Source organism: Opisthocomus hoazin, chromosome Z (assembly GCF_030867145.1).
Source record: "Opisthocomus hoazin isolate bOpiHoa1 chromosome Z, bOpiHoa1.hap1, whole genome shotgun sequence".
In the NCBI taxonomy this organism is placed as follows: domain Eukaryota; kingdom Metazoa; phylum Chordata; class Aves; order Opisthocomiformes; family Opisthocomidae; genus Opisthocomus; species Opisthocomus hoazin.
This window is the reverse complement of record NC_134454.1, coordinates 20,933,299-20,947,646: the sequence shown is the minus strand read 5'-3', so window position 1 is coordinate 20,947,646 and position 14,348 is coordinate 20,933,299. Positions and strand designations below refer to the sequence as shown.

The 14,348-nt window shown below is 37.6% G+C and overlaps 1 protein-coding gene across 39 annotated transcripts in view; it reads left to right on the top strand.

The window, feature by feature from the left end:
- The window catches only part of PTPRD (protein tyrosine phosphatase receptor type D), a 1,391,241-nt gene that overhangs the window by 1,033,934 nt on the left and 342,959 nt on the right, over positions 1-14,348 (top strand). Inside the window, exon 1 of one of the 39 annotated variants that reach the window (XM_075446995.1) lies at positions 8,267-8,318. The exons of the other annotated variants lie outside the window; for them this stretch is intronic. The gene's annotated coding sequence lies outside the window, so the exon portion shown is untranslated. Of the gene's footprint in view, positions 1-8,266; positions 8,319-14,348 lie in introns of those variants that run through there. 39 annotated transcript variants of the gene reach the window in all.

Sequence of the window (14,348 nt, the reverse complement as noted above, 5' to 3'; positions counted from 1 at the left end):
GATACCGCCATCTAACTCACCATAGGGTGAGTGCTTTTTCATTGCAGTGCATTCCCATCTTCTTTTCTCCTGTCACATCTATAGCATCAATTAAAATGTATACTTTCACTGGAAAATTTTATGGTTATGTCCTTAGAAGGAATATGGATATACCTATGCAGAAAGAAAATTATCTGCACAGTTATTAGTCAGAGCATTATACAAGTAACATCACAGCAGTAAATACCTACTGCGTGGCAGAAAGACATAGGTCTATCATATTTGATGGGGTTGTATTTGGAACGCAGAGCACGATTAAATCGTTGACATTCTCACCATAAAGCTTTCATTGCAGCACTGATAGCAGGTGATAGTTCTACAAGTGCATGTCAAATCTGTGCTTATCTGTTTTGACATCTGTTTCTGGAAGCTCTCTTTTTCTATTTGAGCTGGACAATAACCTTGATATTCCTCGTGAACAGTTAAGGCCCACAACTGTTGTTTTAATAAGGATGTCTTAGCTTGTGATTTACACCTGTCATAACAAATTAGCAGATTACAGCTGATAATAAAACAAACATTGGCACATTTGAAATAGATCCTCTTACAAGATTAAATCTTTAGTTGTTCTGCTCACTGACTATACCTTTCTATCTGGTTGAATTTCGTGAATGTAAAAGAGCAGATCTATTAGAATTTATTTGGTGATACTTATGTTGTTCCCTTCTCACCCACCTTCTGTCCTATTTCTGCTATCTCACTCCCCAAAATAATCCTTCAGTAAAACCACTTTTCTGTTAAGTAGAAGTGATCTTATAAAGTACTTATGGGAAAATAATGTTTTGAAACATAACAAGCTTCCTTACTTTTCTTTAGAACAGACAGACAAACTCCTTTAGGAGTAAAGTGTGGCACCAGCCTGAGGTATAAACCAGAAATACTTCCTTTTGCTCCAGTATCCACTGTTGACAATACTACATAACTTGCCAATAGCAAAAATACATTTAGAAGTAAATTAATATGACAACATCTAATTTTTCAGTTGAAATAACTACAAGTTTCTAAGCCCAAACTGTGCACCTACAGCAAGTTGTTCCTTTGGTTTTATGCTGGTACTATACTGTACGTCTATTGTAACGTCATGATGAAAAAGTCAGTGCAAATAAATGCATTTATAGGGTAATTCTTTGTATGATTTGAGCTAAGTGACTATTGCATTATTTTTTTCTGACATCAGTTGGCAGGCTGTTCCTTTGAAATAAATTAGCATATAGAAAAAAATAGAACTTGAGCGTTAGTAAACCAGATTTTCCCCTTCCTTTTAGCAGTGAGATGGACCACATGAAGTAGGCTGTGGATTAAATACATTTGGTAAAATTAGGGCCTGCAGCAAATAGGAAACTATTTCTGTAATATCCCTAGGATCAAACAGTGATTTTACAGGCACCATAATAAAGAAAAAAAAATCGTCCTTTCAGGGCAACCTCAAGTTCATTTACAATCTCCCAATACAATTACTCATTTAGAACATAGTAGTACTTTCTGAATGGTAGTGTAATTCTTTCCTAATTTGTGGTTGCTTTGTTTGTTTGATTATAGTGATTATGATGTTCATTAGTAGCTACTGGTTAGGTGCTGTGGTTCTTATCATCAAACAAACTGCAGTGTAAATGGGCAGAGACAGAATTTGAATCTTGAAAAATCTGTTTAGTGTCAGCAAATATTCTTTTAACAAAAGCATTTTTGTCATTTTAGTTGCAGCTTGATTTTGTGACAGAATTATGGTTGTAATTCCATTTGATACAGAGTCTCTATTAAAGTACACTTACTTTGCAGTTGTAGAGAAATGTAGTATAAAATAAATATAGCGACTTGGTTAGCACTTTTCAATTTTAACAAAGTGACATTTGCCATGTTTTCCAGTAGTATTCCAAATGCCTGTTTCCAAGATGCCTGTTATCAAATGACTTCACATTCTGAAAAAGAAATGTGAAGTTAATGATTGCAGAAGAATAATTTAGCTATCTCTTCAATATTTTATAATCCTTAAATTTTTACATGTGATCCTATAAAATTACAATTTTAAGACTTTTTTCACCCCTAATTTTGTGTTCATTGGCCATCTCAAATGACATTCAAGATTTCAGATGTGTGAGTCAAAATAATGGACATAAAGTACTTGATGTTAGGATGGGAGCTACCTCTAATTTAAGCTGCTAGTAATACCCTGATACTAACTATGGTGTACAACTTTGTTTTAACTCTTTATGGAGTTTTTACTTGGATAAATTAATTTGTCTTTATTTAAGCTCATTCCTTTGATGATATTTTTAGATTTTAACCATTACATGAGCTGTATTTGCATTATAGAAATACAAATTCATATTCTGTACTAAAATTTATTGTTAGTGGTGCTTTCCAACTACCATATGACAGCACTAAATGATCCTAAAGAAAGATGGATCTATAAGAATGTAAGTAGCTAAACCTGAATTAGGTTACCGGGAGAGAAAAAAGAAGTTTTACAAGTCATTAGAAACACTAAAAAGCTGATGATTTCTTGTGCTTCCATAATCCATGTTTACACAAATTGTAATATATTTCTTATATTCTCCTCTATTTTGGCCTCTTGCAAGTCTTTCAGTATATTGAGAACCTGGGTTTGAACACCAGTTTCATGTTAACAGGTTGTTGCTAGTATTCACATTCCATGATGTCAATGGAAAACTTCCTGCTAATTCAAGCAGGCTGTAGGTTGGTCCAAATGAAAGAGCAGCTTGTCAGCAGTTTCTGAAACAGTATGTGTGCTGAAGCGGAAAGGGGAAAAATCATGAGCAGTTGTTTACAAGAACTGTGAAGAGAAGTGGATACAGAGAAATATTTATTTAAAAACCTTTGAATTTGATTTTATCAAACACTGAAATAGTGTATGATTTTTATAGTAGTCTTCTATTGGATATCAAAGTATAAGAGCTAAATATATCTTTTGAGTAGTATATTTAGATTTTTAGATATGTCAAGAAAACAACTGTTGCAAGCCCACAACCTAGAAATAAAAAATAAAAATACTGAAAGGATAACTAAATGAAGAAGCTTTAGTTCTGTGGAGTTCTTGCAGGCGAAATGGGAGAGACAGATTCTCTCTTCCAACCCTTGCCCTTATCCCAAGCTATAAGGCTTTGCAGGATCAACCAACGGACCTAACTAGTTTACCCCCTGTTCCAATACCAACCTTTCTTTCCATATTAACAGGAGTCTACTGGTGATCAACATTGCCACAGCTACCCTGTCTTGCCCCCACCGCTACCCTTCTTGCCTGCATTTCCTCATCGTCTGTGGTTTTCATGTTCCAGTAAGAAGATCAATAATTGAGATTTTTAATATACAACTTTAGTGATAATAGGCTAATATTAGCCTGGAGACACCTACCCAGATTATCACAAAATACAAGCTGTTTTCACGCTTCCCAACTAATCCTTATCCTGGAGTATTAGACTTTATTGCGCCCAGCAGTGAACATAACATTAGGATTAAGAGAAAGCCATACCTGAGGCAAAACAAGTGATAAACCGTTCTTCCCTTCCTGCATTGTTTTATTCCTAAACTAGCAAGTGTTACTGGATTCAGCAACATACCAGATTTCCTCCAGGTTTGTAACCTGACTCCAGGCTAATCTCCTAAATCCTCATCCGTCAGAAGTCTGAACATGAATGTTTGACCTCTTCTAACTTTTTCAGTATACTTTGTTCATCAGCATATACACCTTTTTAGGCCCTGATCTTCCAGAACTTGACCCAGCTGATTTTCTCAGTTCCTGTTGTGTAAAATTAGAATGATGTGATTGCCTATGACATAGGTGCTTGTGAATTGGTACCACATGGCAATATTGAGTACTCCTGAGGAAACGGGTAATTCAGGTACTCAGGAAAGAGTTTGAGTGGTTTGTAGTAAATAAAGCATGAATTCTTGACAGAAATACAGGGGTAACATGAAATCTCAAATAACTTCTCATTCCATGAATACAGTCACTGCTGTATAGTTTGAATTAGGCATCGTGGGTGTCACAGTTAATGTAATTTTGGAATGTGTATTAGTGCATATGCATCAGTACTGAATTAAGAGCCCATTATGATAGGCCTTGATTTTTCCTTTTGTGATCTTTTGAGAGATGATTTTGCCACTCACTTTAGCTAAAAGAATTTTTAGAATTACAGATTTTAAATTGAGATTTTAAAGGACCATTTTTTTTTTCTCTTGTTAAAGTTAATGAAGATACAAAATTGAAAGGAAGTCTTTATTAAGATATGTAACAGTCTGAAGAAGTATAGCTATAATGTTAATTGAGCTGCACTCAAGGAAGATGGACTTATGTTCAGAAAGGTCTAGGCACAAAATACTGTATTCTAGATCACATGAAGTCTAGCCAATATGCAGGAAAAGTTCTAGGTTGTCTTGTATTGTCGCCTGAAGTATAGTGAGACTTTCTGTTTACTTGGGCAGAAGGTGGAAGGGGAAACAGAAGTGCCTGTGTTCAGCTCTGTAGAATGCCTGCTGCGCTGCAGTGCAGTGCCTTTGTAAGTCCTGACGGTATCACCCTGTTAAAAATGCATTTAATATTATGCAGATAAAAGGCAAATTAGGTGGATTGTATTTTTAGCCCTACTTTTATGAAAGAAAATCTTGCTTCTGCAGACTTCAAAGAATTGGTCTTGCTGACATTGAGAAGAGCCACAAAACTACAACAGTTTACTACTAACAAACATGATCTACTACAAATTCTCTGTAACAATGCAAGAACTGTACAGTAGAGGAAGAGAGCACAAATTTGAGCTGATTGTTTTTAAAACATGCATATAAATTTGTAATTAAGAGATTGGTCTGCTGAGGAGGTACCACTGCTGACCCCTTCCGTTGTACAAAGCCAAGGGCAGATACTTGGCCGTTATTAAAGCTGTCAGAAGAACAAAGTCTGGGTTTCTGAAGAAGGCAGGTGTAGCACAGAAGAGAGCTTCTGCATTCCTCCACCCAACAGCCTGAACTCAGCGCTGCTATCATCTGATGAGATTAACTAGTAACAGTCATAATCTTGTTGCTTACATTAGATTTTTCTAATCCCTTTCCATTCTTGTGTCAGGTATCATAAATTATGGGACTTACACCTTTTCCATTGAGGAGACAGTATCAATCTATTAGATCATAGAATTAGAAGCTTTTACTTACTGGTTTGCGTAGACATAATTTGCTAATGGCTTTATGAAAAATTATTTGCTGTCACTGTTTGCTTGTCTATCTAATTAATAGGGAATGATTCTGTCACCACTTCTGATGTAGTTTCTTAACAAAGTTAGGTAGTCAATGACTGGAATGCATTCAGGCCAATTGATTGCCTGCTGGGGTGTAATCGTATAGATGCCAAATTTCATTTCATAGCAAGGATTTTCACTGTTAGATCTTCATAGGTTCATATCCCTGAACTGGTTTTCCTGCTCTTGGTGTGACTGTTATGCTACTAATCATTAATTTTCTGTGGCCAGTGGCTCAGGAAGAACGATTTCTGAGAGTGTATTAGACCCAGATTTTAATGTCTTTTAGTAAATTCTTGATTATACATGATTTTTGTTTATCTTACCTGCCCTCTTGCTTTGTCCTGTCATGGTGGGAAAGCTGTCGTGTGGTTTTTACTAACAAAGCAGAAGGAAGGGAAGAAGAATGGTTCATGCGAAAGGGAGATCGCTGCCTTTATTAAGTAAGAACTATCGATAATCAAAGGGATAAACCAGGGCAAGAAAGAAAAGTGTATTTTCAGGAGTGCTGCCTTTTTGATAGCTTCGTGCATCATCTTTGACTTCTGTTCTCCTGTGCCTGTTCAGAGGATCTTGATAACCTTTTCTGCCCCTTTCTTTGTGTCTCTGTTGTGATTTAGATCAGCTCCAGCTTTTTTTGGGGGGGAAAAGCATGGTTGCTGTGAACAGCATGTATTTTTCTGTTACTTCAATGTGTTGCTGTGCAGGATTATGTTTATATGTGTGACAGCTTCCAAGTGCATTGCGTAGTAATGTATTTATCAATGTTTAGAATATTTTGGTATGCAGCATATACTTTCCCCCATCTAGAAATCATTGAAGGGATTATCCGCATTGAATCGCCATCATTATATATATCACTATTTGTGTAGTAGGTTCTGAATACCTCGGGACAGTGCATAAATTTTCTGAAACATTTAATTTTGACAATTTAATTTTTATGGCTTTTGGTATTGTTGCAGGTTTACTTACGGCTTTGTTTTGTTTGACGTATGTAACATAGAGTGCTTGGTTTACATGGCATGGGAGGCCATTGCACATCTGTAGTCAAATGCCTGTACGTTTTGTTGAATTATATTTTATGCATTTTTGCTTTTGAGTATCGAGTTAAGAAAGCGTGAAAAGATCTCAGAAGTAGTTTCTCCGTTTCATCCAAGTTGTGTGTTGGAGGAAAAGTCCTATCACATTTTTTGTAGAACAACCTTAAGTAAACACTGTTTGACAGTTTCGATCTCTGCATGGAAGTAAAGTCTCCCATGTGGAATGAGAAAGGGAGAGGGCAGGAAATGCACCACATAGCACAGGAAAGCAGCAAGGGATTAGGACACTTGGCAGTGGGTTACTCTGCATGTAAAGATGTTCTGCCTGAATTTATATAGGCTCAGTGAATCATCCTTAACTTTTAACTGGTAGTTGTATGACACATCTGGCACTGAATGAATGAAAGGCCGATTCTTCAGGACATTGGTAGATGAATGGAAATGGAAGAAACAGAAGGCAGCTGATCTATCACAGAGATGTTTCTTTTTTTAGACAAAGTGCGGTTAACTTGAGAGCATGAATCTCACATATGGGGCACATCCTACTTGCTTGTCAAATGAAAACAGCTGTAGCACTCAGTCACTGCTCTTAGTTAAAGAAAAACAAAATGAAACAGAAACATGTCCCTTGTCACTACTGCATTGTAAATTTGGTAATTTTCAGCTAGATGGATCAGCTCTTGTGTCAGTAGCAATACTGATCTGGGAAAATAGTAGTACATCCAAACTCCTAATCCAGATGCGCATCTGGGTTGAGACCGTGTTGCACATCTAGCTTTGAGCACCTGCTGGTCCCTCTCTGTAGTGGAAACCTGGGTTTGCAAGCTGAATGACCTTTCTTCCATGCTTCACTCAGTCTTTAGGACCCTCCTGCTATCATGTGAAGTTTATGCTGTTTATTCCTAGTTCAGAACTGCAAACTCAGCTGATTTTTGAGACTTTTGATGATGCAGGTACTAGAAAGCAAGATTTGTGCCCAGTGTGCACTCTGCAGTTTGCCATCAAAAAAGTTTTCTGAAGATTTTTAGCTTTGATGGGTGAGTTGTTGGTGCTTTAGCTTTTGGGTTTGTTTACCCTCTTCAAAAAGGGCCAGAACTATAGTTCTGCTTAGAGAGGAATAGTGGAATTTTTGCTGTGTTAAAAGAAACATCAGCTGAAATAAATGCTGCTCTGGTGAGAGACCAGCTTTGGTTTTTACCCTGGTTTGTTTTCTCATCCGTATCAGTCTGTGAATTCTCTACACTTCTTCTGTATTACATTTCTCCATGATTTTTCAGTACAGCACATGTGTTAGTAAAAGTTCTCATGTGAATACATCTCACTATCTCACTTTCTCTAACCTGGCAACCTCCTATTTAGCGGGTTGCAATGCTGTTAAATTTTTTGTGTTTTTGTATGTGTTTTGGGGATCTTGTACCATCTTCTGGGTGTTCTGTTTTCCTGAGCTTTGCTGTTTGGGTTAGTGGGGAAGAATTTTTAAGATGAGCTGCTTTAAAATTTTCAGGGCAGTAGCTAAGTCAGGGACTGAAGAAGCTCTGTTCTGGCACCTGAAACTGTACCCTTTCAAATGCTTGTTGCAGCATGTGTGCATGTTGCCAGGAGAAATAAAGCTGAAAACTAGTAATTCAGTTGATTTAGGAAAAATGTGTAATGCTGGTATTTGTGGTCATAACTACTGTCACATTAAAGCAAACATGTTCTAGTCACCAGAATTTTTCATTTCTCTCCACTCCCTGCTTTTTTTTTTTTTTTTTTGTCTGTCAAGTTTTCCAATACCTTACGTGATGATTTGTGGCTAAGTCAAAAAGGCAAAGGCTGAAAATGTTAAAGAAAAACAAAATCATGGTAGACAAAGTTGAGCTTGTTAAAGCCTCTTTCAGGAGGCCTTCTGCTTGCTCATTTTTGATCTTTCCATACAGGCCTGATTGTGTAAAACATAGGAGGAATTTAAAGCACTTGATCCCTGGGACTGTGTGTGTGCTTAAGCTGGATCCAGGTACATAAGCATCTATTGGATTTCATCTTTTTTCTCTCTAACACTCCAGTTGCACCACTGTGCTGGCATGGCTTTGTTGACCCTTCCATCAATTTTTCCCCTTTCCAAGAAAAAGTGATCTCTGAGATTTGCTTTAGTCTCCAGTTCCTTTCTTCTAAATATACAACGCCATAGCCCTGCACGAGTCGTGTGAATCTCTTCCTGTGCTTTCATTGAGCTCTTGAACTTTTTTGCATATACAAAATGAGGTTTTTCTTCTTTTGGTCATTCACTTCCCCTAAAGACTTACTCTACCTATTATTTTTGGAAAAAAGCTTTAGAGTTGGTGATACGCACTATTGAAACAGTACAGAGTTGGAACTGAGTTGTATTTTTAAAGGCATGAAATGTGTTTTCTTTGAAGAAGGGCAAAATTAGCTGACTTGCTAAAAACCAGCACTGTGAGAATGATAGGCTATTTCAAAGGAGGCAGTAACCCTAATGATGGCAATTTGCATTACACTCTGCTTTATTTGTGGGGGAAAAAGAGAAAAAAAAATCAACTATGCTGGTCTTCATCCTCATTGTCTTGTGGTTGTTTTCCACCATACCTTCTTCTGTTGGTATACAGTATTTTCAAATACCCAAACTTGAGAGATTTTCTGTGTATTGTTTAGAAGGCCTCTTCCCTTGATGATATGTTTTATTTCCAGAATGTTCTCCTGATAATCACTGAATTTCTTCTCTTTTGTTTCTTGCATTTCAGTTTCCTTATGGTCTTCAAATATTTGCAGACTATTACATGTTCTTTTAATTGTCACTTATCCAATGCGTAAGCAGCATGCCAATATTTAGCTCTGTGATCTTCCTCCATAAATTTGTCTCTACAGAGCTGCTCATGATGCTTCTGCGTTTATTTTACTGACTGCTAATTTGCCTGCTTATTTTTAGTATTGAACTTAAAGGTGTATTTCTTGTGAAATTTTACTGGGATCTTATCAAGTGTATGTAACTTTTCATATGTTGTTTTATGCTACTTCTTTCTTTGCAAAACAAAATTGTATTGTTTTAATTTATTGCCATAACGTCTATTAAACTATATGTACACTCTGTAATTTGCGTACGATCTCTCTCTTATGTGTTCAGTAACAACATTATTAGGGCATTCTGGCTTGGATTGATTTTGTGTAAATTTTTCCTTTATGCATTTGGTCTCAATTGTGTGAGTAGATCTGTTTGTTGCTTTTTATGGGTTGGTTTAGGTTTTCTAAAAAAATATTTCTTAAGTTATTTTTTCTGTCATTCTGGTAAAATACTGTGAATTTTCACACAGACAAGCACTTTATCTTTTGAGATCTTTGAATATCAAAGACATGTAGCTGGTACGGAAAGACTGTTTAGCCATCTGTCAATTTAAATTTTCTAGTATTTTCTTAACAATATACTTTATTAATAGCAGTTTACAGTAAATTATATGAACATAAGGGGATTTTACAGATAAGTAGACCTCAGTGACTCAGTGTCTAGTTTGTTTTTAGTATGTCTACTTAGCAATTCCATTCTAAATATCTTCTGTTAATTTTATTAAAGGAATCATGAATACAAGATAAATAAACAATAGCTGGGGAAAAATCAGTTACAAGAGACACTGGAATCTCTTGCCATTAAACAAAAAGTCCCTCTATGAAGTCCCTAACGTTTGCATTAAGTATAACCTGATTTAAGATAGCTAATGTGATTTGTAAGCTTGTAACTTTTAAGAGGGGATGGCATTTAAACCAAACCAAACCAAAACAAAAAAAGTATGCTGCTATTTTCCTAATCTCACTGGGAAACTGTCCTCAGTTTTAGGTCATCCATTCAATTTCAGTAAAATGGCTTTGTGCCCTCTTCTCAAAGTTTGTCTTGCATGCAACTAAATGCCCTTTGCAGTTTCCGAATGCTAAAAAATGAAAATGTCCTACAAATATATTTAAAGCAATAGTGCTTACAAAACAGAGAGAACTTTAGTAGTTTGTTTGCTTCTAGGGAAACGTCTTTCAGCAGGGAAATAAACATGGCACAAATAAATCTCACTTAATCTTAGTTATTAAAAAACAGAGATTGATTTAATAGAAAGATAAAGGTTCTGCCAACCTTTCTCTGTTAAGCACCTGTGAGAAAGCTCTCAAGGGTATGCTGTATAAATTTGGGTTCTGTCACATGCGTGATTTTAAATATGAGTTCCGCTTCAAATGCTTCTACACTGCAAACAACTTCAGTGTTTATGATAAGTACAATTCAAGCTAATTTTTATGAAGTTGTTACCATTTATCACTTTACCTATATTAAAAAAAGCAAAATTGTTCCCAGAATACAGAAAATTTTAAAACAAATGTCTCTTAGTGAATCATTTGTAAACCATACTTGCTGTTGTTTCTAGTGCACTTTACAGAGCTTTGAACTGGATTGTTTCTCTTCCTGACCTTAAAATGATTCCTCTTTTCTTTCAGAACTTGATAGTGTGGAAAGGTATCTCTGAACTCTGAATACCAGATGTAACAATACACGGAAGTCTTGTTAAGACTGCTATTCAGACTGCAAGGCAGTCTGGTGCTTGTGAGTGTTCCTCTACTGAAGCGGGCAGTAGTCTGCTGTACAGCCAGCTGTGACTACCAGGACTGGAGGCCACACTTGGAGTACTGTGTTCAGTTCTGAGCTCCCCAGTACAGGAGAGACATGGACATACTGGAAAGAGTTCAGAGAAGGGACACCTCTCCTCGATGGAAAGACACAGAGATCTGGGACTGTTTAGTCTGGTGAAGAGAAGGCTTGGGCGATCTTCTCCATGTGTATAATTATCTGATGCGAAGTTGCAAAGAGAATGGGGCCACGCTGTTTTCAGTGGTGTCCAGCAACAGAACAGTAGGTAACTGTGACTACTGCTCCACTTACACCCATTGTCTATTGTCCTTTCTTTGGTCATCAAGTAAAGCAGTAGAGGTTCCATCAGAACATCAGGAAGTATTTTTTTTTTGTGAGGGTGACTGAGCGCTGGTGCAGGTTGCCCAGGGAGGCAGTGAATCACAGAATCATAGAATCATAGAATGGTAAGGGCTGGAAGGGACCTTAAAGATCATCTGGTTCCAACGCCCCTACCATGAGCAGGGACATCTTCCACTAGACCAGGTTGCTCAGAGCTCCATCCAACTGGACCTTGAACACTTCCAGGGAGGGGGCAGCCACAGCTTCTCTGGGCAACCTGTGCCAGTGTTTCACCACCCTCATGATGAAGAATTTCTTCCTAATATCTAATCTAAACCTGCCCTCTTTTAGTTTAGAGCCATTCCCCCTTGTCTTATCACTACACACCCTTGTGAAAAGTCCCTCTTCGTCCTTCCTGCAGGCCCCGTTCAGGTACTGGAAGGCTGCTATAAGGTCACCCTGGAGCCTTCTCTTCTCCAGGCTGAACAAGCCCAACTCCCTCAGCCTGTCCTCACAGGAGAGGTGCTCCAGCCCTCTGATCATCTTCGTGGCCCTCCTCTGGACCCGCTCTAACACTTCCATGTCCTTCTTACGTTGGAGGCTCCAGAGCTGGATGCAGCACTCCAGGTGGGGTCTCACGAGAGCGGAGTAAAGGGGCAGAATCACTTCCCTCGACCTTCTGGCCACGCTTCTCTTGATGCAGCCCAGGGTATGGTTGGCTTTCTGGTCTGCAAGCGCACATTGCCAGCTCATGTTGAGCTTAAAGTCTCCATCCTTGCAGATACTCAAAAGCTGTCTGGACATGGTCCTGGACAGCCAATTCTAGGTGGCCCTGCTTGAGCAGGGGTGTTTGACCAAATGACTTCCAGAGGTCCCTTCCAACCTCAACCATTTTGTGATTCTGTGGTTAGTGACACAGAATTGAAATGTATGATTGAAAACATGGATACACAATTTGGCTACCTTTTCTCAGTCTCTTACGACCAATAAAAATAGTAGGGATAGACACAGATGATTAGTAAAATCAGGCTTTTTGCTAAAAGTCTGGGTAAGTTCAATCAGTCAAGTAGTAAATAACATGCTCTTGCCATTCATCTTGTGAAAGAGTAATCAAGGTATCTAAGTGCTCTCAGATCTGCTTCAAATCAGCATCAATAAAGAACGGCAGCTTGTGCTGCAGGGTAACAAACTAGGAAATAGTGTCATAGCAATATCATTGTTTCTCATTAAACCTTAGTGGGTGGCTGTTTTCAAACTGGTGATTACAATATTCTGTGATAGTTAATATACTTGTTCTGCTTTCTTGCTGTCACAAAAAAAACCCTAAAAATACATATTTAAGTGGGAACTGGAGCTTGTCCACTCAACTCCAAGAGCTGGACATTCCAAAGAGAAACTAAACATTGAAAAACTTAAAAATAAATGTCTAAGAAGAAGTTAACGTGATGTCAGAAATGAGTATTCCTGATAGTCTCTGATATGTGAGAAGTACAGTATTTCCCAGAAAAAAAAAAAAAAGGCATATAAATGAATTTGTGTCTTCCACTCTCAGAAGACAGATGGGTATAAAATCTATGGCTGAGAGACGGGAAGAATCACCTCTCTTGACCAGCTGGCAGCATTCCTCCCAATGCAGCCCAGGGTACTGTTAGCCACTTTTGTGGCAAGGTTTAAGGATAAGGGGTTGCTAGATTTGAGACTTCAGCAGTCTGGTGAGAAACTTTCTAGTTGTTCTGTGTTTTGGATGACTTCATGCATTTATTAAAAAAAAGAAAGATATAAGGAAGAAATAAGATCATTTACCTGATAAATACAGCCATTTGCATTTTGCTAGCTTAATGTTAAGTAATTTCAGGGACCATTTCAAAATTTTTACTCCTTCAACAGTACTGTTGATAAAGTACAGACCGTGCCACGTTACTTTGCAGAATGACAGTGTTCCTTCTTTCACTCTTGCGGTTTCCTCTTTTGTTTTTTTGTTTTTCTTCTTTTTTTCTTTTATTCTCTGAAACTCATATTTTTGGTGAATGAGCGTTATTCTGCTGCTTTTGTTTGCAGTAGGAGTTCTGCCAGTTGTTTAGTGAACTGCTTCATAAGGAGCCTGGCTGTTTGCGTTCAAGGATTGTCTTTTTTACTAGCGCTCAGAAGATGGACCAGGGAGGGTGCAGCATGTTTGTACAAGATTCCAGCTGTTACAAAGGTTCTCTCATGATCTCCAGTCATTTTGAAACTTGATGTAGATCTGACCTGAAGCTGATGGTTAGTCTGTGGGTGTAGGCTGCAGAAAATACATAGTATTAGTTGCAGAATATAGGTAGCTTGAAAAAGGCGTTTCATCAATACTGTCTGACTAGCACTCACTAACTGAATGACCATTGTGAAGAACTTGAAATATATGTAGAAGACCTAGCCTTTCTGGAAGGTCAAATTAGTCCTCTGATCCTTTATTCCCCACACCACTGTAATGGCAGTGTTGTCAAAATTAGTGTAAGGTTAAGAGTGGAGAGTTAGAAAAACATCAAATAATGCGTCTCGAAGCAGTACTTCTCAAAATTGTATATTAAGGCAATTTTATTGTAACTTTGTCAAAGAAATAGACAAATGTCTAAATGTTAAAATGAGGGGAAAAAAGAACAGGGAAAAACACAAGCTCCTTTTATGAGTTTTGCAGCTTGCTGGGTCACTCCACTGACGTATTCTCACTAGGCATTGTTTAACAAGTTTACTGAACTATTGAATAAGAAAATCAAACAACACACACCTGAAAATACTTGCCACAGCCATGTCCAGAGAGTGCAATAGAGAAGAAAACTGGTGTTAGGACATATTTACATTTAAGAAATTTGTCTTAACAGTATTCAGGAATCTAGTGAGAGAGGCTAGGTTTGAATTGAGTCATTACCCAGTTAAAAATAACCTTTCCAGGTCATGTCATTTTGTTTGCCGCAGTGAAATAAGTTTATTTCAGCAGAATGAAGCCGTTATTAGCTTGGCAGAGTCCACTTGTCAGAATTTTATGGAGCAGAACACCGTTTGGCTTGGAAATTCAATAAATACTGTAATGTGAGAGGAGTTAAACTCCAAGGG